This window comes from Pezoporus flaviventris, unplaced genomic scaffold (assembly GCF_033815535.1).
Source record: "Pezoporus flaviventris isolate CSIRO_AGI_PZ_B2104156 unplaced genomic scaffold, CSIRO_AGI_Pfla_v1 ptg000005l, whole genome shotgun sequence".
Taxonomy (NCBI): Eukaryota; Metazoa; Chordata; class Aves; order Psittaciformes; family Psittacidae; genus Pezoporus; species Pezoporus flaviventris.
The window spans coordinates 2,071,678-2,090,526 of record NW_026892553.1 but is presented as its reverse complement, the minus strand read 5'-3'; the positions used below and the strand labels follow the sequence as shown (position 1 = coordinate 2,090,526).

The 18,849-nt window shown below is 51.5% G+C and overlaps 1 long non-coding RNA gene across 2 annotated transcripts; it reads left to right on the top strand.

Moving 5' to 3' along the window:
• The first annotated feature begins 6,028 nt into the window (after positions 1-6,028).
• On the top strand, positions 6,029-13,808 carry LOC133265196 (uncharacterized). 2 transcript variants are annotated; one of them, XR_009741883.1, is made up of 2 exons: positions 6,029-6,106; positions 12,357-13,808. It is a non-coding gene; the product is annotated as an uncharacterized LOC133265196 (long non-coding RNA). The 2 variants fall into 2 exon arrangements; XR_009741882.1 differs by lacking the exon at positions 12,357-13,808 and adding an exon at positions 10,118-10,912.
• The last annotated feature ends 5,041 nt before the right edge of the window (positions 13,809-18,849 follow it).

The following is an 18,849-nucleotide window of genomic DNA, read 5'->3' as shown; positions in this document are numbered from 1 at the left end:
AAAAGAAATGGTTTTTGAGATGGGCTGGGAGGGCCCCTTGGTGCCAGTCAGGCACACCTCCAACAGCCAGTTAGTGCAGGAGAGCAAAATGCTGATTGAAAGGGTCCAAAGTTACAGCCCTGCTCACTGCTGCTCTGAGCTGCTTGCAGGGAAATGAGCGAGTGCCTGACTGCTGTGGCTGGAGGGGAAAGGCCACCCCATTGCCTCTGCAGGCCATCAAATTGCTTCCACCGCAGCAGGTCACAGTCCCCCTGGCACCCAATGCCAGGATGTGGAAAGCCCCTACCTGCTTGGCAGGAATCACTGCCGTGGCACAGCAGCACATCCCATCTGAGAGCAGGGGTCAAAGCCAGCCCGAGGGGGACAGGGCAGTCCCAGGAGCAGACACAGAGCAATAAATGTAGGATGTGGCACCGCAAACCCCGACCCACATGTTGCTCAAACATGCATCAGGCCACAAGTCCTTCCTCAGCATCCCCACATCATGTTGGGCTGAAGATGAGGTCCACAGCAAAGCTGAATCCCGGAAGCCCTGGCACCTCTTTGCTCATTCCCTGGGAGAAGTTGTTCAAATCCTGAGATTTCCCCTGAGCATCAAATTTTAAAAATTGTCATCAAATCATTTATTTGATGTAAGGAATTACCTTACAAAAATTCCTCTTGCAAAGTCTGGAACTGTTTTTTGAAGCAGTCAGAGCATTTCTGTTTTGATTTTGAAGTTTCAACTAACAGGGAAAGGCTAAAAATGAAACCAAATTCCTGGACCTTGTAGTATGTTTTCATAATTATTCACAAAACACATTGATGAAATATATGTTTCCACGAAGTCATTCCCACATGTGGAATCAGTGTTTCCTGACAACAGTTTTCCATCGGAAAGTTTTTGGTCACCTCTCAAAAATGCCTGTGCTTCCCAGAGGCGAACATGCCCACGCTGCCCATGCTCATCCCCCATGCCCACGCAGCACCCACCGTCCTCATGGGGTGCAGCCCCCGGTGCTGCTCTCATCCCAGCTCGGTGCAGAGGGCTGGGATGGGCACCTCATGTGCAAGTCCGGCCTCCTCGGGCCATGTTTGCACAGGCTGGGGCAGGAGCCTGGCTGCTCCGCTCTGTCCAACCGGGATGCCTCAGAGCTGGAGGCAGCAGGCAGCAACGGGACTTCCACCGCTTCATTAGCTCAGCAGGCACTGGGAGCCTCATTCCTTACTGGTCTTTTGGACAGGAGAAAGGATCAGCTTGATGTTAGCCAAGGACACAGGCTGACCACGCTCTCCAGAGACATGGGTGGGTGGCTGTGCCCAACACCAGGGCTGGCCCTCACCTTGCTTCTCAGATGATAAGATTGGAGGCAGCTTCACATATACCTCAGAAGTGGTGTGGGTCCATCGTGCGCCTCTTCCAAGCATCACATCCAGGCAGAGGGAGCTGCTCTGTGATGTGCCCCAGATGCATTACGTTCCTCCTCAGCAGCCAGCGAAGGGCTGTGGCTACCATAGCCAGGCAGCATGTTTGAGTTTTTTGCTTTCACGGGATGGGAAAAGGATGTGAGTTAATGTAGGGTTGCAGGGTATCTCCATAGCTATTTCCAGCAGAGCTGAGCCAAATGCAACTCTTGAGTTAACAAGAGCTCTTGTTAACTTCTTGGATACAAAGCACACTAAAGCCCACAGTGGCATTTCCAAGAGGCAGACTGAGACTGGGCCCTGTAAGCCCTTCTCTGAAAGGGCTTTTTTCTGGGACTGGGAAGGATGACCTTGTAATTAAGTGGCTGCATGTCTCTGAGACATTTTGGGAGGGGAGTGTGTGCTAATTGGGAGAAGCTTCATCCAGAGCTGTTCACCTCTGCCTGGTCTGCACCAGACCCTCTGCAGCCCCTAGAGAACCAGCACTGGGAAATAGTCCCCCCTCCAGCCCACTCCCCTCCGGTCTCTGTTGGGGTGAGTTCAGTGTTTCCTGGAACAGATGCGCCAACATTTCCTTTCCATTTAGAGACTTCTCAGCCTCTTTACCTGGGCCATTACCGTACTGGGTTTGGGATGGCTTTTGAAATTACATGCTCCAATAGAGGGATGCAGCAGTGAAAGCCGAAGGTTTGGCTCGCTGTGCTGGGTTCAGGCTGCTGGGGGGACCTGGAGGGAACTTGGGTGACCCTGATGGGTGAGCTGAGTGGAGCAGAACATGTAACAAGAGATGGATGTGTTCCATGCAAGCCTCCACTGAGGCGCTTGGGAAGGAAGCTTCTGATGCAGTGGTGGACCTGGTGTGGATGTCCAGTGTCTTGTGCTCCACTCTGGGCCCAGTCCTGCAGACACCCCAAAGCCCCATGACAGCTTCCTGGGCCACTGTCAGCACTGACAGCGGCTGAAGGTTTGGCAGCACTGGCACAGGGAGTCAGGGCATCTCACCTCTGGTGATTAATTATCCCCTGAGCCTGCTGACTCCTTCACCTCCAGCCATAATTCAAAGGCTCTTAGAAAATCTGTGTTTTTCTTCTCCCTGTACCTTTTAATTAGTTACACATGTCCCCAGGACTATTTTTTTGTGGTGCACTTAGAAAATTAAAAGAAAATGGTGATCAGACTTCCTCATTACCTGCTGCTCTTGGTTCTGAGCTGCTGCTGGGTGTTTGTCCCCTTGGTCCCAGGGAGACAGGGGGCCTGTGAGGATACCCTACCCAGCAATGTCTCTACAGAGCAGTTTGCTCTGGAAGGAGAGAACCCTGATTTCTGCCCTTGCTGCTGGAGCTGTGTGTCCTCTGAAAGGCTCAGAGAAACGAGAGGGGCTCTCCAGCACAAACCGCAGTTTCTGGAGGGCTGGTGTGGTGCTTGATGGCTGCCTGCACCCTGGTTTCTGTATCCCAGTGCCTGCATTTCACTGCCTGCACCCCATCGCCTGCACCTCTCTGCCCACATCCCACTGCCCGCACAGCGTTGCCAAGGTGACGGCAGGTAAAGCTGCCCAAGGAGCATTTGCACAACCTTCCCCATCAGCACCGTGCCTTTGGAAAAAAAAAGGAGGGAAAAAAAACCCCTAAACCCAACCTAGAACAAAGACAGAAGCCATCTGATCCTATCCTGTTTGTGTGGACAGCACCAGCATTTTCTCCTATTGCTGTACACAGCAGCAGGATCTGACCCTGCTCTCAATGCAAATGAGGGGTTTGGTCTCCCCTGCATAAGTCCTTATGGATTCAGTGGGTTTCCCAAGGTTGGAAAATATAATGTCCCTTCTCAGCCCAAATTGACCCTGGGTGAGTTGCAAATTCAGCCTTCACCTCTGCTGCATCTGTATCTGCCTTCAGCGCACAGTCCATCACCTGCACGGCAGACTGGGGATGTGCATGGTGGCAGGGGGGCTGCAGGACTCAGCCCCCACCCCACTGCAGCATGCAGCCATGATGGTCCTCACTGGCTTCTCCTGGCACTCGTGTTTCCACATGCTCCATTGGAAATTCCTCCTGCCTTGGTCTTCCTCCCAGGTCTCCAGAAGGGACTGTGTGCTCCCACCATCTCCAGTCGCACCATATCCCTTGGGACCAGCTGTGGTTTGCATTCCCTGAGGAAAGCAAAAACCTGCTGGCAGCCATGCTGGCTACCCCATCAGCCCCAAATCACCCTCACTCTGCAGAAACCAGGCGATGGAGACCCTCTACTGCGAGGGCCCATGGCTGCTCCCCTGATCCTGGCCAGTGCATTTGGACCCAGTCCAGGCTCTGCTTGTTCAGGATATGCTGTTCTTTGCCAATGCTCAGAACAATTCAGTTTCCATCCAAAACCAGAAGACAAAATACAAACACAGGGGAAAGTGCAGACTGCCTCGCAGCCCAGCACTGTTGCGAGTGCCACGAATTCATCTAAAGCAAAATCTGTTTGGAGCTTTCCTTGCAGATCACAGATGCAGGAATTCAGCCTGTTGGGATGAGGGGTTTTCATAGTCTCTGCAGGGAAATATTTGCTTTAAAGGAGTTGGATTAAAGACCCCCAGCTCGAGTCTGTCTCTCCCCACTGCCACCAACATGACCAGCCTGTGCCAAGTGCACGCTGCATGCTGCTGCTGCCATGTGGCACGGGGGACAATGGGGCAAGTGGCCAGCCTGCTGCATGGCCCCCATTGTACACCACACTCGGCAGCAACCTCTGCAATGTGCTGGTGCTTGCAGGCTGTGCCAGGCCTTCCCCATACCCACAGCCCTGGGGTGATGGGACCCCACTGCCCAGTGCTAGGCACACTGCACCACTGCTGTAACCCTCACCAGCTCCCAGCCTGGTGATGGGTAGTGGTGGGTGATGTTTCAGAGATACAGCTCATGGCTATATCTGCTGCATTGAGGCACTCCCAAAGCTGTGCCTGCTTGGGCACCCAGCCTGGAAAGCCGCAGAGGGATGAGCCTGTCCTGGTTTCAGCTGGAATAGAGTTAATTTTTCTCCTAGTAGCTGGTAGAGTGCTATGGTTTGACTTTAGTCTGAGAACAATGCTGATAACACACTGATGTTTTAGTTGTTGCTAAGTAGCACTTACACTGATCAAAGACTTTTCATTCTCTAACGTCAATGAAAAGGGGCACAAAGAGCCAGGAGGAAGCAAAGACAGGACACCTGGCCCAAACTAGCCAAAAGTGTATTTCATACTACAGCACAGTATAAAAACTGGGGGGAGTCACCCAGAAGGGCAGATAGCTGCTCAGGTCAGGTAGGGTGTCGATCAGCAGGTGCTGAGCAGTTGCTTTGTTCATCACTATCAGTTATTGTTTCGTTTCCTTTTCCCTTTGGTTTTATATTCTCTCCCCTTGTTATTTCCCTTATCATCATCATCGTTATTATTATTATTTTATTATATTACATTGTACTTTAGTTATTAAGCTGTTCTTATCTCAACCCACGGGTTTTACATTCCTTTGATTTTCCTCCCCATCCTGCACGGGGAGGGGGATAGAAGGGGGCGAGTGTGGTACTGACTTACTGGCTGGGTTTAAACCACAGAGCCCTGCCATGCCCCCGGCCCAGTGAGCTCAGGGAAAGGCTGGCTGCAGGAAACCATTCCTTGTTGAATCCCACCAGCCCCATGTGCTGCCAAGCTCCAGTGGCGCAAGGCTGGGTACTCTCCATAAAACCACTCCACACCCCTCACCAGCCTGCAGCTGGAGAGAGGAAAGAAAAGGAGGAGGGAGAGAAAGGCCCCCATGAAATGGAGATTTATGGTCACCGGTGACAAGTGCAGAAGACTTGCAGAGACCTCCAGGTTTTATGAGCAATGGTTTAGAGTTGACTGGCTGCTTAAATAAGTCTCTGCTAATCCCCAGCACACTGCATCCAGCTCAAATTGGAAAAGAAAAAGGTTTAGGGGGAAGACAGGGGGAAAATGGGAGCATAAAACATATTTTACATCATGTCAGAGGAATATGTAGTTTATAACTATATTATGTTAAACAAACACTACAGGCAGTCAGAAAAGGGGGGGGGGGGGGGATGATGAAGCAGAAGAGCTTTGCTTTGAGCAGCAAAGGTGGGTTTTAATCCAGTGCACACAGCTGAGAGCAGTGTTTCTGCTCCTCTCCAGAGAGGTGCTGGCACCAGGACCACCACATCCAGCCATGCCAGGAGAGGGGACAGCCGATGTCACCATATCTGTGGCAAGGCGGCACAGAAGTGATCTACAGAGCCACAGGATCACCTTCATTTTTACCTTCCTGTATGACTCTGCCCTTCTCACCCAGCAAAGGAATCAGGGCTTGCTGGAGCCAGACCTTTCCTTGCTGGGCTATGTGTGTCTGCCCCAGCCCCTCCTGCACTCTCACAAGTGAGGACATGGGACACAGCACCCCGGGGGACCCCGGACATCCTACCATGCAGCCCCAAGCAAGCCCACGCAGGTCGTTGTGCTGGAGTACATGGTCCCCTCAGGAACAGCCTGCAGCATCCCCACAACAACAACCCACTCAACCGCTCCCACCTCACCTGCCCTGGGAGGAGATTTAAACCCTCCCCAGCCCTGCTGGAGCACAAGGCTTGGCAGCAGCAACAAAAGGTTGCCTTCAGGAAGCTGGGTTTCCTGGAGAAAGGAGCTTCCTTCTTCATCCTCTTCTCCATTAGCATTGCTGAAGTGAAGGTAGGACATGTTTAGGGCCCTGGTGAGAAGAGCAGCAGCTCTGGCAGGGTAGTGAGCAGCCGCAGGTAAGGCCGTGCCTTTCAAGGGATGTTGGAGCTTGGGGTGAATCAGCTTCATGGGGAAAACTTCCTCTCCCAGGGCTGCTCTGCCCTGTTCTCTCCAGGTGCTTGCTGCTTTGGTGCCATCACCCCCTTTCTGGCGGCACTGCATGGAGCACAATTATGATGCTCTTCCCTCACTGTCTCTAGCAGTGAGCAGCCAGCTGCTTCCATCCACATTGACCTTTCTCTTCCCTTCCCTTCTCTTCTGACCTTTCTCTTCCCTTCAGCCATCAACCAGCCCTGAGGCCACCATGAACAGGCAAACCAAGGAGTGACCAGCCCTGAGCCCATCTCTGATGGGCAGAGGGAGGAGTGGGATGCAGGAGGACCAGGGCCGTGCACTGTCCTGCCGATGTTCTGCCCCAGTATGGCACAAGGGATGCAATTTCGCCATCCCACCACTCAGCCCAGATGCAGAGCTGCCAGCAGCAGCAGGAGGAGGGGAGGTCAGATGAGTCAGTGCCCCCGCAGACAGACCTGTGTTGTGCCTGGATGGCTTCCTGTCTTGAGAAATGCTTGCTTTCATTCACCAGGGTCTCTTGTACAGCAGCTGGAGGCTACCAGGAAATTTATTAGACTTGTAAAACTTCAGGGCTCAAATCTAATTGTCTCCTTCTCCCCCACATCCCTTAAGGGAAACTCTTTGATTTAAGCCCCGATTCCAAACTGAGCCAGCGAGTCAGCACTTGGTGCTCAAAGTCAAATGAGCAATTTATGCGAGGGCCAAAGGATAATTACAGCCCCCATTGTTCAGAGGTCAGGAACCTGGGGAGCAGCTCCGGTCCTCATAGAGGTGTACCCATTGCTTGAGAACACAGGCCCATCTCACACAATTGGGACTGGGACATAGCTTAGGAGATCCCAATTCACCATGGCAGCAGCCAAGGACAGAAATGTGGTGCTTATTCTTCAGCACAGGCATCACCTTGAAGGTGAAGAAAAAGTCCATCTTTTTCTTCAGTGGGCTCTGCTTGCATGGCTGTGAGCCCTAGAATTTGCAGAGGATCACAGAAACTACCATAATGGGATTGAAGTTGTGTTAATCTCTTAAAGACTTCCAGCTGAGCAGGGTTTTGCTCAGCCATACAAAGCAGAACCTGCTGGGTGAGAAATGGAGAAGTGGCCAAGTACTGGATGGGAAGAGAAGGTGGCTCAGAAGCTAAGGGGCTGAAGGCTTGTGTCAGACAAATAAGCCAGCTACTGACAGAATCAGAGGGTAAAAGTGAGAAATCTCACGGGCTGTGATAAAGACAGTTTAATAGGTAAAGCAAAAGCTGTGCATGCAAGCAAGGCAAACCAAGGAATTCATTCACCACTTCCCATTGCAGGCAGGTGTTCAGCCATCCCCAAGAAAACAGGGGTCCATCACACGTAACAGTGACTTGTGAAGACAAGTGTTGTCACTCAAATGTCCTTCTTCCCTCCTTCCCCAGCTTTATATGCTGAGCATGATGCCATCTGGTATAGAATATCCCTTTGGTCAGTTGGGGTCAGCTGTCCCATCTGTGTCCCTTCCCAACATCTTGTGTACCCCCAGCCTACTCACTGGTGGGGTGAGAGGCAGAAAAGGCCTTGACACTGTGTAAGAACTGCTCAGCAATAACAAACATCCCTGTGTGGTCAACACTGCTCCCAGCACAAATCCAAAACATCACCCCATACTAGCCAGTATGAAGAACATTAACTATCCAAGCCAAACCCAGCACAGCTTGTGTCCTTTCTGCAAGGACAGCAGGAGGTCAGGACCTGCAGGTGGGCTGAGGACATTTCCTTTGCAGAAAATTAATGATTTTGGAAGAGAGCTCTTCCTGGGACTGATGCTCTTCCCATCGTGATGGAGGAGCTTCAAGGGTTGGCTGGGGGGGCAGAGAGAGGATGAGCTGCTGCTAGGATATCTCATGGGTTATAGGGGCAGAGGACAGGACTCGATAGGCAGGCTGTAATGCCAGTGCTCTGTGTCACTGGCCCGTCACCAGCTCTATCAGCTGTGACCACTGGGGCTTTGTTGCCTAAAGCAGCTTCATTACAGCAAATTATAAACTCGAGTAGATTTTTCAGCTCTGCCTGTGGCCTGCCTGGCACTAGCAAACATGCTTCCCTCAGCAGTCTCTTTCTTCCCCCTTTTATTCTCTGTTTAAAGATGAACTTTGCTTTCCTGTTCAACAATCAAACTTTGCATGAGCAGCACTGGCCATGGCTGAGCTGCCAGGCTCAGCATGTTCCTTCCATGCACGCAGCGGGGTTCTTCACCCATCCCTGTCCCAGCCTGTGAGTGCTCAGTCCCAGGGAGGGTAGGGAGTGATGCTACAGGGGTGCTTCAGGGCAAGTGCCAACCCTGTAGAGCATCCAGCCTTCTCCCCCCTGGGTCTCACACGCACTGGGTGCTTGCTCTGTAGCATATTGGCATGCCCACGGCAACGGCTGTGCTCAAGGAGAGGCTGGAGGATGGTTGCCAAATGGGGATGTTGAGTGTGGAGGCCTGGGGAATGGGGCTGCTGCTCCTGATGGCTCTGAGCTTGCCAGACCAAGGAAGGATCCCATGTGGTATGCACATCCAAAACCCAAACTTGCAACCTTCCCCGACTTCTGGCTTCCTGATACTCGCAAGCTGCTCACAGGCAATTTGGAAATAAGAAAGGAAGTTTAAATTCGCTCACCAGAAATAGCTTATTTCTGGGGTTGTGAGTTGTCTGGGAGCTGCTCAAAATTTTGTCATTTGCAGTTGGGAGAAGGAAAAATAAAAGAAATAAAAGAGAAATTAGAAAAAGCAAAATCCTGCGAGGGCAGAAAGCAGAAGCCTGGCTGGAGCCCAGAGCCATGTATTAGAGCAGGTGCCCAGGAGATGCTCTGAGCCATCCAATGCACTTCTGAGCTGTGGTCCCCAAGCATCGTGCCATGGAGGGGGGTGACAAGCCATCCACCACAGTGCACTCTGCTGTGCCTCTCATTAACAGAAATAAATGGATACAGTGCAGAGAGGGGATCAGGGTAGATTTATGGGGAGGGATTAAAAGAACTAAATATACATAGTTCGGTAGAGAGACATTTAAAGGAAAGGGCATGTGTGGATAGGGAGGGAATGAAAAGTATAATAACAGGCTATAAATATTTGAAGGTGTAGGCACCAAGAAGCAGATTGATTTATTCGTGGCAATGTAAATGGGATGCAGCTAAGGGAGAAGAAGAGACACGAAGGGGAGAAGCTCTAGACCATTCCCTGCAGAAGGAGTAAGGACCCCATTGCCTGGGCTCGCTAATCAGAGACGGTACAGAATAGGCAAGGGAACACTTGCTGCCCAGGGTTTGGCCCAAGCAGCATGCAGTGCTCTGCTTCTCTGCTATTATGGCTGCAGACATTGCCTGCAGAGGTGGCCTGGGCCCTGTGGACCCTATCAAACTCAACACCGTGAGATTATTCCATTTTGTTTCTTCCCTAACGGAGCTCAGACAACGCCTGCACTGCTCCTCCTCCTCCTTCCCCCTGCCCCTCGTGGTGCCAAGCTGTTCATGTGTAAGGAGAACATCTCGGGCAGGACGCAGGCTCCAAGTCCTGCCCAGTTTCGCAGTGGCCCCCCTCCTCCTTATCCCCCCACGGTGTCACGTTCTCCCGCCTGAGCACGCCACGCTGGGTGGCAGAGCCTGGCTGGCATCGCTGCTGCCGCGCTCGGCGCGAACGCGACAGATGGGAGTGAGGAAGGCTCACTCTGCCTGTGCCAGGGTGAAAATGGCTCAGCTGCAAATGAATATTTCCAGAAACCTCTTCTTCCTTGGTTTATAATTATGAGCAGATTTTCTTGTGGATAAAAGGGAGGCTGGTTTCAAAAAAGAAATGACCCTGTGTGGGAAGAACTGATTCTTCTTGGAAAAAATATGGTGCCTTGAGCATGGTTAACTCTTCTGCTTCCTCCAGGCAGGAACAGATTCACCGCATACAGATTCCTGTCCGCCAGGTCCAAGCCTGAGGCTTGGCACCGGCCACCTCCCAGTGCAGGAACTGGAGTCTGTTTTAAAACAACAAGTTCCTCTTTGCAGGCTGTGCGTGTAGGGGACTGCAATCCTTCAGTGAAGCTCCTCTTCGGAAGCCCCTGGAGCAGGCAGGACTCCACACACAAAGGTCTCTGGCATCATGACCAGGAGGCACTGGTGATAGTTGTGAGACTGTGGCATTGCCTGTCTGGCACTGGCCATGGATGGCCCTGCTCCACACAAGGGACAAAACTGCCCCCCATGGCTAATGGTGATGCCTGCTGTGGCTATTGGATGGGGAATTTCTGCTGCAGAGACCACTACGAATTGGATTTGGTGTATTTAAACCCAAACTGTTGTTCTCTGGAGGGCTGCTGGGGCTGCTTGCTGCTGCCCCATGGGTGAGCACTATGCTCCATCCCAAGGGTGGGTGCCTTTGCCCAGGGAGAGCCACTCTTGCCTCTGGAGATGAGCCAAGGGATGTCTGTAGCCACATCCCATCGCATCCCTGTGCATCACTGTTGTGCATTACCACTTTAGCAGCGTACGAGTCAGGAGGTCTGGCAGACAGGATTCCCTTCCCTGTACTGAAATTATCTTTGATATGTCAGAAATTGCAAGGAAAATTTGTGAACAGACGTGAAAGGCAAAGGGGTCCTTGGAAGTTTTCCCCAGCGTGAGAGAAGCTCTTGAAGTTTATTCATATAACAGCCATCTTATTAAAGAGCTTCTCAGAGAACTTTGAACAGCTTTCTATATGGAAACAAATCTGCCTCTATAGCAGCAGTTTTCTGTGTTTCTTTTGATAACGATAATGATCTTACATTTCTGTACAGCCTTTCATCTTGCCGGATCTTAATGAGCTTTACAGATAAATGTGCAAGCTCTACGCAAAGATCAATTCGCCCAACAATGCCAGGCAGCGGCTGCTGGGGTGGATGTGGCAGGTGTCTGTGCAGCCCGCTGCAAGAGCAGGGATGGGAGAGATCAGGTTTTGTTGTGATTTTTCGTTATTTATTGAAAATGCAGGCAGCATTTTAGAGAAGGCGGAATTTGGCAGGCTGGGATTTGGCTGGGACAACAAAGTTGTCTCTCTGTCTTTCCTTTTGGAGCTGTTCCTGCCCTCAATACATATTTCACCCTTCTCCATGCCAGGGAAGGGATTGCTTCCCAGTGGCTGAAACTCCTGCCTGGCGTGGAGGCGGACAGCTTCAGCTCTCCGCTAAATGTTTAATGTGTTTTATGGGAAGGGTGAGGATGCCAAGAAGAGAGCGCCATGCCAGGACAGCTGATGGCCTGAGACCGTGGTGCTCAGCTGAGCAGAGAGGCTCGGATGGAGGCACCGCATCCGTCACAGCTGCCCGTGGGTGTGCTTCCCGCTTGTTCTCACTATTTCTTGCCGATGCCCCAAACGATGCCGTGGGTCGGGATCTGGTCCCTAATCCGCAGCCTCTGTCCTAGCAGGGTATTTCTAGCAACTGTTGTGTTCAAGGGTAGAAGCATCACCTTGAAAGCAAGGCTCTGTGTCCCTGGAGTCTCATGTGCTCCCAATCCATCAGGCCAAATTTAGCATTGCCATGAGGAGCAACAGTCCCCAAGCAGAGCACATCCCCATCCATCTAGGGCAACATTTTTTTCCTCTCCACAGCAACAAGTTGAGGAATCAACCTTAAGTGCAGAGAAAAAGGCAGGAGCTGGGAGAATCCTAAATACCCCAGGTTTCATTTCTGAGCCAATATCCTGACTAAATATCACAGGCCAAGGAGAAAACTGCGGCTGCTATTGCTCAGATGTCCCCAGAGCCTTCTGCCTCCTGTGGATCTGCCTGCCTCCTGCTCTGCCCCATTGATGGCTCTGGCCTTCTCCTCCTGTTTAAGCATCTTTCACTAGGAAATTTGCTATTGCCCTCCCCAAGCAGCTAACCACCCAGGGCAGTGTCTGTGTGGCACAGCCACTGTACCTCCTGGGATGTGCCAACTCAGTCAGGTTGTGCCCCTTCTTTTGGTCCTTTGGTTCACAAATTCTTTCAACCCTTTGGGGTTTCTGTAGAAGCAAATTCCTTTTCTCTTCTCTGTTTCTTCCACTCAAGCTGACCCCTCCTGAGGGCCCTTTTATCCTCCTGTATCTCCATTTCCACCTCTTTTTGGCTGTGGTTGGGTTAACGCTTCATTTTCTGTTTGCAGTTCACAGAAATTATGTTGGCTCAGGATGTTTTATTTTAAAAGCAAACCCCCCATACTCTGGTTGCTACCTCAGAGAAATAACTGATGTTAAATAGTGCCATGTCTCTGCTGGGAGAGCTGCTGCAGGGAGCCCACGGGAGGTGGACAAGGGATGTCCCAGGCTTTCTTGTTCAATCCTGAGGGTTCAGCTCACTGTGAAGCAGATGAATGGTTCTGAGTTTAGAAACAGAGCAAGATATGTGTTGTGTATGGTGGCAACACCTCAAAGCAGTGGGAGGCCAGAGGTGCCCTGGAGGTTCTTCAGCACTGCTCCTCAAGATGAGTCCTGCTTCCCCGTCCAAGCTTTGGCAATGTGGAGCTGGGCACAATGTGGAGGTATCACAGCTGCGGGTGCATGGCTTCCTTGCTCCCACCTGCACCTCACCTGCTGGCTGGCACAGCATCATGTGTCTCCTCTGCCTCTCCTCTCCCCTCCCTGGGACAGTGATGCTGGCACTGCACCATTTCCCATATTTATGGCAGTAAAGCTGTAATCTCCCTCGATCCTCAGAAACCTCCAGGAGAGATTGATGGAAACACAGGTCAGCCATTAGTGACCGCTGCATAAATCACCCTTATTAGCCAAGCTCCCTTGGCAAGGCGTGCTGATATATGGACCCGCGAAGTCTGTGAAGCATTAAGGAATCATGACTGCATACCTGGGGCAGCTGAGGATCCCTGCTGCATGAACAGCTTATCTGGACAAGGGCAGCTGGATTCTCCTTCTGGCCCTTCTTTTTGTTGTCTGCAAGTTTTTATCCCTGCCCCAAACCACTTGGTATTTTTTAATCAGTCCCAGACTGTGCTTTGGGCTGGCTACTGAGATGATGAACAGCAGCAAAGGGAAACCCACCTGGGGCAGTGGCTCCCAAAGAGAGGAAGTGCCCTGAGCCTGAGCAGACATCCCTCTGAAGAGGTAAAGGTGTCAGAGTAACCTGTCATGGGAGCATTTCCCAGTGCAGGAGCTGTGGGCAGTCTCTGCCTTTCAGTCCTGTCTGCTCATCTGGAAACCTTAAACAGCAAACGGTACCAAACCCTGATGTACCTGGTCATGTGTACAGGCTGCTGCCATCCCATGGTTTGATTTGAGACCGAGTACGTGCAGGTCTTGCTGTGTGAGGGAGGTTGAGGCCGAGACTCAACGTAGCATGTGGATGATGGTGAAGGGCTTTTTGACACTGCAGCAGTCCTGCTACCTGGTGTGTGCGAGGGCTCGAATGCAGTGGGCAGAGTCCACCTTTGGATGAAAGCAGTGAGGGAAGGGCTGTGGAGATGGCATGTGGAAGAGGATGCTTTGTGGCCAATGAGGACAGAAAAGCCTGTGGGGAGATGAGCTAAATGCTCTCTGTGGACATTTGCCCTAATAGAAATTCAGCAGTCAATGCTGATCAGCAGTAAAGGGCATGGACACTGCTCCTGAATGCTTATTTATGGTGGGAAAGCTGGAGTGGTTATCCCGAGAGTGTCTGTGCATTTGGGAAACATTCAGTCCAAGACTGTCAGATTCACATGGCTATTCATATGGCATTTGGTGCGACTGCTACGGTAAGAGGCACCATGGCCATAGAGCTTCTGTGGATTCCCTGTGTTTGCAGTCACTGACTCACTCTGAATAATGGGCAATGGTATAGAACCAGTCTGTAGATAACTTAGGCACAGCCAAGAGCCTTACATTCACAGGGTGATCTGTCTGCTGCACTAAACATACATATCTGGGAGAGAATGTGTAGCAGTTTCAGTTGTGATGCCTTTCTAGGGCCTTACTCAGGCAAATCTCCTGTGGAGTTCGTGGGGAGCTGGGGCTGGCTGAGGCAGTGTGGTGCTGTCTGTGATGCTGGTCTCAGGATGAGCAAGGCTGGCTCCCATGCACACATGGGCATGCTCCGGTCATGTTCACTTTCTGCTCATTTGCATGGAGATGATGGATGCTGCTACATTTGTGTTTCAAGCACTATGGGGAAAGCTGAAATCTTGCAAAAGCTGTTTTTCTCTGAGCATTAAAAAAAAAAAAAAAAAAAAAGAAAAAAATCAGGAGAAAAGCTAACAAAAAAGGCAAACAAAACCAGATTGGGGAATGTTTTTATTCATGTCAACTTTCGTAAAGCTCTTCTCTCCTCCTGTTCTTCCACCCACCCAACTAGAGTTCTGGCCCCTGCTGAGCATCCCTCATGGGGAGAATTGTCTGTAGGAAGATGGGGTGCAACTGGGGTGTATCTGATTACAGCAAAGGGCTTATTAGAGAGTGCGCAGCTGAGGAGTGAATCTTTCTTTCCTCTTCAGCTACAGCACAAGGCCTTCTGTGCCAGCACTGGGTTAAATGTCCAATTAGTCTCTCACACTTCGCAGTTAATCGCTGTTGTTTGTTGCTGAGTGAGAGCCGGTGGGATCCATTAACTCCTCTTCCTCCTTGTCTGGCCAGCTGGCTTGGGCCAGCTCCAGGTATGCTTTTTGGGGTCTGCCACCATGGAGAAATCTGGCCGTTTTCCTCTTGGGAAGTGGTGTGCTGCGTTCACTGCTTCTAAGCTGATCCATCACCTCGTTTTTTCGCTGGAGAGGGAGGCACAAAGGGAACCATTGGGACAGAGTTACAAAAGCCTCATCACGTTTCACAACACGGCAACTCGCAGGCAAACATGTAAAGCTTTATATAGAAATATAATTAATAATCTAGTAAAAAGCTGCCTCCAGCTAGTGCCGTAATGCAAAACAAGGCTCAAGGGGAAAGAGGCTTTACGAGTGTGGGTCTGAGTTCACGGCTTGCCCTGTACAATGAAGCGCTGCTTGGGTGATGACTGTTCCATAACTAACCACAGCAGCTCATGGGGTTGCTGGATGGGTGCAGGGGAGTTCCCCCATGAGCCCACAGCTCTGGGCAGGAGAAGGGCTCATCTCCCTGACCCTGGAAGAGCCATGGTGTGGAAAGTGTGCTGCTGGCATCCCTGTGGGACACATGCCATGTCCCGGTCAGTCAGCACCATGCCTCCTAGGCAGCTTGCCGAGCAGGAGCAGAGCAGTCCTGCCCAGCAGGTCTATGCAGACAGGATGGTGTGGTGCATGGTAGGAAAAAAACCCTGAGTGGAGCAATCCTGGCTGGAAACACCACTGTGTGCTGCATGCTTCCTCCTTCACTGTGGGGTGATGCTTCTACAGGGGTGGCAGAGAGGTGGGGCTGGACCGCAGTGCTAGCTGCCTGCTCACCCAGGGCTGGAGGGAGGAGCAGACCACTGGAGACAGGCAGTGTCCCTTGGGGAGCAGAAAGACCATGGCGAGGGAGGTGGTGTGGGTGCAGTGGCTAAGGGGCAGATCTGGGCCAGGTCATGGGGGAGCGCTGGCAGCAGCAGCCCATGCTGAGCAGAAGCAGGGAGGGCTGGTGGAGCCTGTGTAATGAGGGGTGAGCTGGGAGATAACCTGCTGAGCTGTCCAGGATGAACTCTGCTTTCAGGTTAGTCCAGAAGCAGACCCAAGGCAAGAGGATAGAGGTAAGGGAAGCCTCGGATGTGCATGACTGCTTACTGCAGTGCTTGGCATTGGGTGTTGAGCATGTGCCTCCTGCTCCAGCCAGCCGTTCCCTGGGATGTGGGAAGGAGCTGAACCCAGCTTCCCTCACCTCTTCATCACCAAGTATAAAGAAGCAGCATCCATCACCTCTTGCAACTTTCTTGGGAGGGGAAAAAAGCAAGTGCCAGGGCATTTTGTCAGGTCCTCATCCTCGCTGGCATGGGAGCAGTGCTGTTACACACATACCCCAAAGGGAGCAGATTGGTAAACTGAGCTTAGGCTGAATTTAGCCAAAAGACTTAAACCTCTGAAAGTGGAGAAGCCTCCCTTCTGCCTTGGGCTTCACGGTGTCCGCATCATGCACTAGAGGTGGCACGAAGGCACATGAGCATTGACTGCCCCAGATGTGCTCGCAACACAAGCATTTATAATGCACCTCTTCCCCCTGCCACTGTACTTGCGGTACCCCCAGGTGAAAGGTGTTTTTTGTCTAAGATGGTTAATGCACCCTCCCACCTCTCCAGCAGCCAGGTGAATATTTTACCATTCCCTGTTTATGGGCACAGAGGGGCACTTGGCCTGCAGTGAGTCAATGTCAAAGCAAGGGTTGTAGGAGCCAGCCCATCCTCTCCTCCACAGCCAGCAGCATCTATTTCTCTCCAAGCAACATCTACCCTGTGTGAGACCAGTGCTATAAAGAACAAATAAAATGCTGTGCAAGGCAAAGGAAATGGCATCATTTAAAAATAGGCAGAAGGTTAGCAGGCACAGGGAGGATAAGGCATGTGTGAATAGATGGTAGGAGAGCTAATAGATGAGACCCAAAGGGCTGCAGCATGTAAGGCAGTACCACCAAAATCATCCAAGTGCCTAAGTCAGAGGAAAACCTGTCTTCTTACCTTAACTAAAGCCTGTCCCAGGCAGGTGCCCAGGATGCAGATGGGCTCCACATCTCCATGCTCCTGAGGGACTGGTTGGTTGATTGATTGATTTCTGCAGCACCATTGTGAAGCCCTGCACACCGATTCATCACAAGCAATTAGCTGGGAGTGCTGTGCAGCTCTGAGCGACAGCCCGCCTGGCTCCCTTCAGACTGCTCCGATCCGTCCCCGTACGTCCCTGGCTGGGTGAGGCGGATCACAGGGAGCACTTGGAGATACTCCCAGGGCTTCGAGTCTCCTGGGGCGAGGGAGCAGAATTGAGGGATTTTTCCACCGTTTAGGAGCGTTTGCTCTGCCAGCCCTGCAGGCATGGCCTGGGGCATGTTGCCTATCCAAATTAGGCCACTGTCAGGTTTTGTCGGCTGAGGTTTCATTTAATTGTCTTCATCATGCTCTCTCACAGCAGCCTTGTGTGGATGTTCAGCCCAGGATGCAAAACATCTGGGTAGACCATCGTGATCCCTGGCTGAGCTCTTAACACTGATTTGCCATGAATATTCAGGCGTGTGCGATGCATCGAGGATGCTGTTGCAGTCAAGGATCATGGACTCTTGACTCAAACCTTAGCTCTGCTTCCCTGGTAAACAAGCCCTTGGCTACCTTGGACAAATAATTTCCCTTCACCTCAGCCTCCAGGTGAATAACTGGGAAGATGGGTGAGCAGAGAACTTGCTGCTCTGCACAACTGGGTGCGTAGAACCCCAGTTCAGGGCTTGTCAGGGATAATAGCATTGCTTTTCTCTGGCAGTTGCTGGCTCACTTTGCTTGGACCAAGCTTACCTTTCTCCATCTTTGCTATTCCATCTGTGAAATATGGGAAACAAGCTGGTTTCCAAAAGAGTTGTTGTGATATAAGTAAGGATCTCAAAAATGGGTCCTCTCTGTGTGTGTCAGGACTGCTTGTCAGAAATATTTTGTCACGGCCACACTTACAAAGATGAGTATTCTGAGATGGGATTGACACATGTGCATGAAGCTGGAGGTGGGCAACGTTGGGGAAAAGGATCATTCAGCAAGGAAAAAACGGTAGTAAGAAGGAGTTTAGTTAAGTTTTCATGAATGGCATTTATTCCCCAATGTGATTCGAAAGGGCAGCATCCAGACATCAGTGTGGAGCTTGGCTGGAGCAGGCTGTCCATAATGAGACCCCCTGAAAGCTGGGGCTGCCTTCACCATGGCAGGGGGTGATTTCAGCCTGACCCCCTTGCCCAGGCAGGGGCCATGACCACTCCCCTCTCCTGCTGACTCTCTGCTCTGAGAGCCTTGGTTTGTGGCCACATGCTTGGCGTGAAGGGAGACCTGGAGGCAGGGAAGGTCCTCAGTGGTGATTGATGCGTTCTGCTCTCCAGCTTGGCCTTCTGTTCCATTGCAGCCTGGCCAGCCCTGGTTTCCCACCTCACTCCTGCTCCCAGTGCATGGGAACAGCTGGATGGAACCAAATTTTCACTTGCCTTTGAAGAGCCAGCGGGTCCTGTAGCCAGCAAAAACATTTACTGAAAAAATAGTAATAGATCCTTTTCCCTTTCATCAGGGTGAGGAAGGCAGCTCTGATGTTGACGTTTCTTACCCAAGATTCAGGAATTGCTGTCTTTAAAAATCAGAGCCGGGTGTGTTTGCAAACTGGACGGGCATCTGACACCCATCAGGCCCTTGGAAGCAGCCCAGGGCTTGCAAGGAAGTCCTTTGGCTTCGCTGGCTGTGGTGGGCTTCGGATGGTTATTTCTCTGAAACCAATGCTTCTGTTTAGTGGTTTTCCCTTAATAAGAGATTTTCCTGCTGCAAGAATGTCATCACTGAGGAATTACTGCTGGGCCTCGTCTTTGCATCTTTCAAAACTTGTCTTCAGAGGCTGTTTCCATGAGCTCCTGAGTTCAGCCTCTCCAGGGCAGCTGCAGCAGCTGGGTCCTTCCTGAGCCTGAGATTCACCTGGCTGAGAATGTGCAGCGGCACGTGCAGGATCTTCCTTGGCTCCTGGCTGAAAACCAACCTCCACCAAAGCCTGCCTGTGGCTCCCC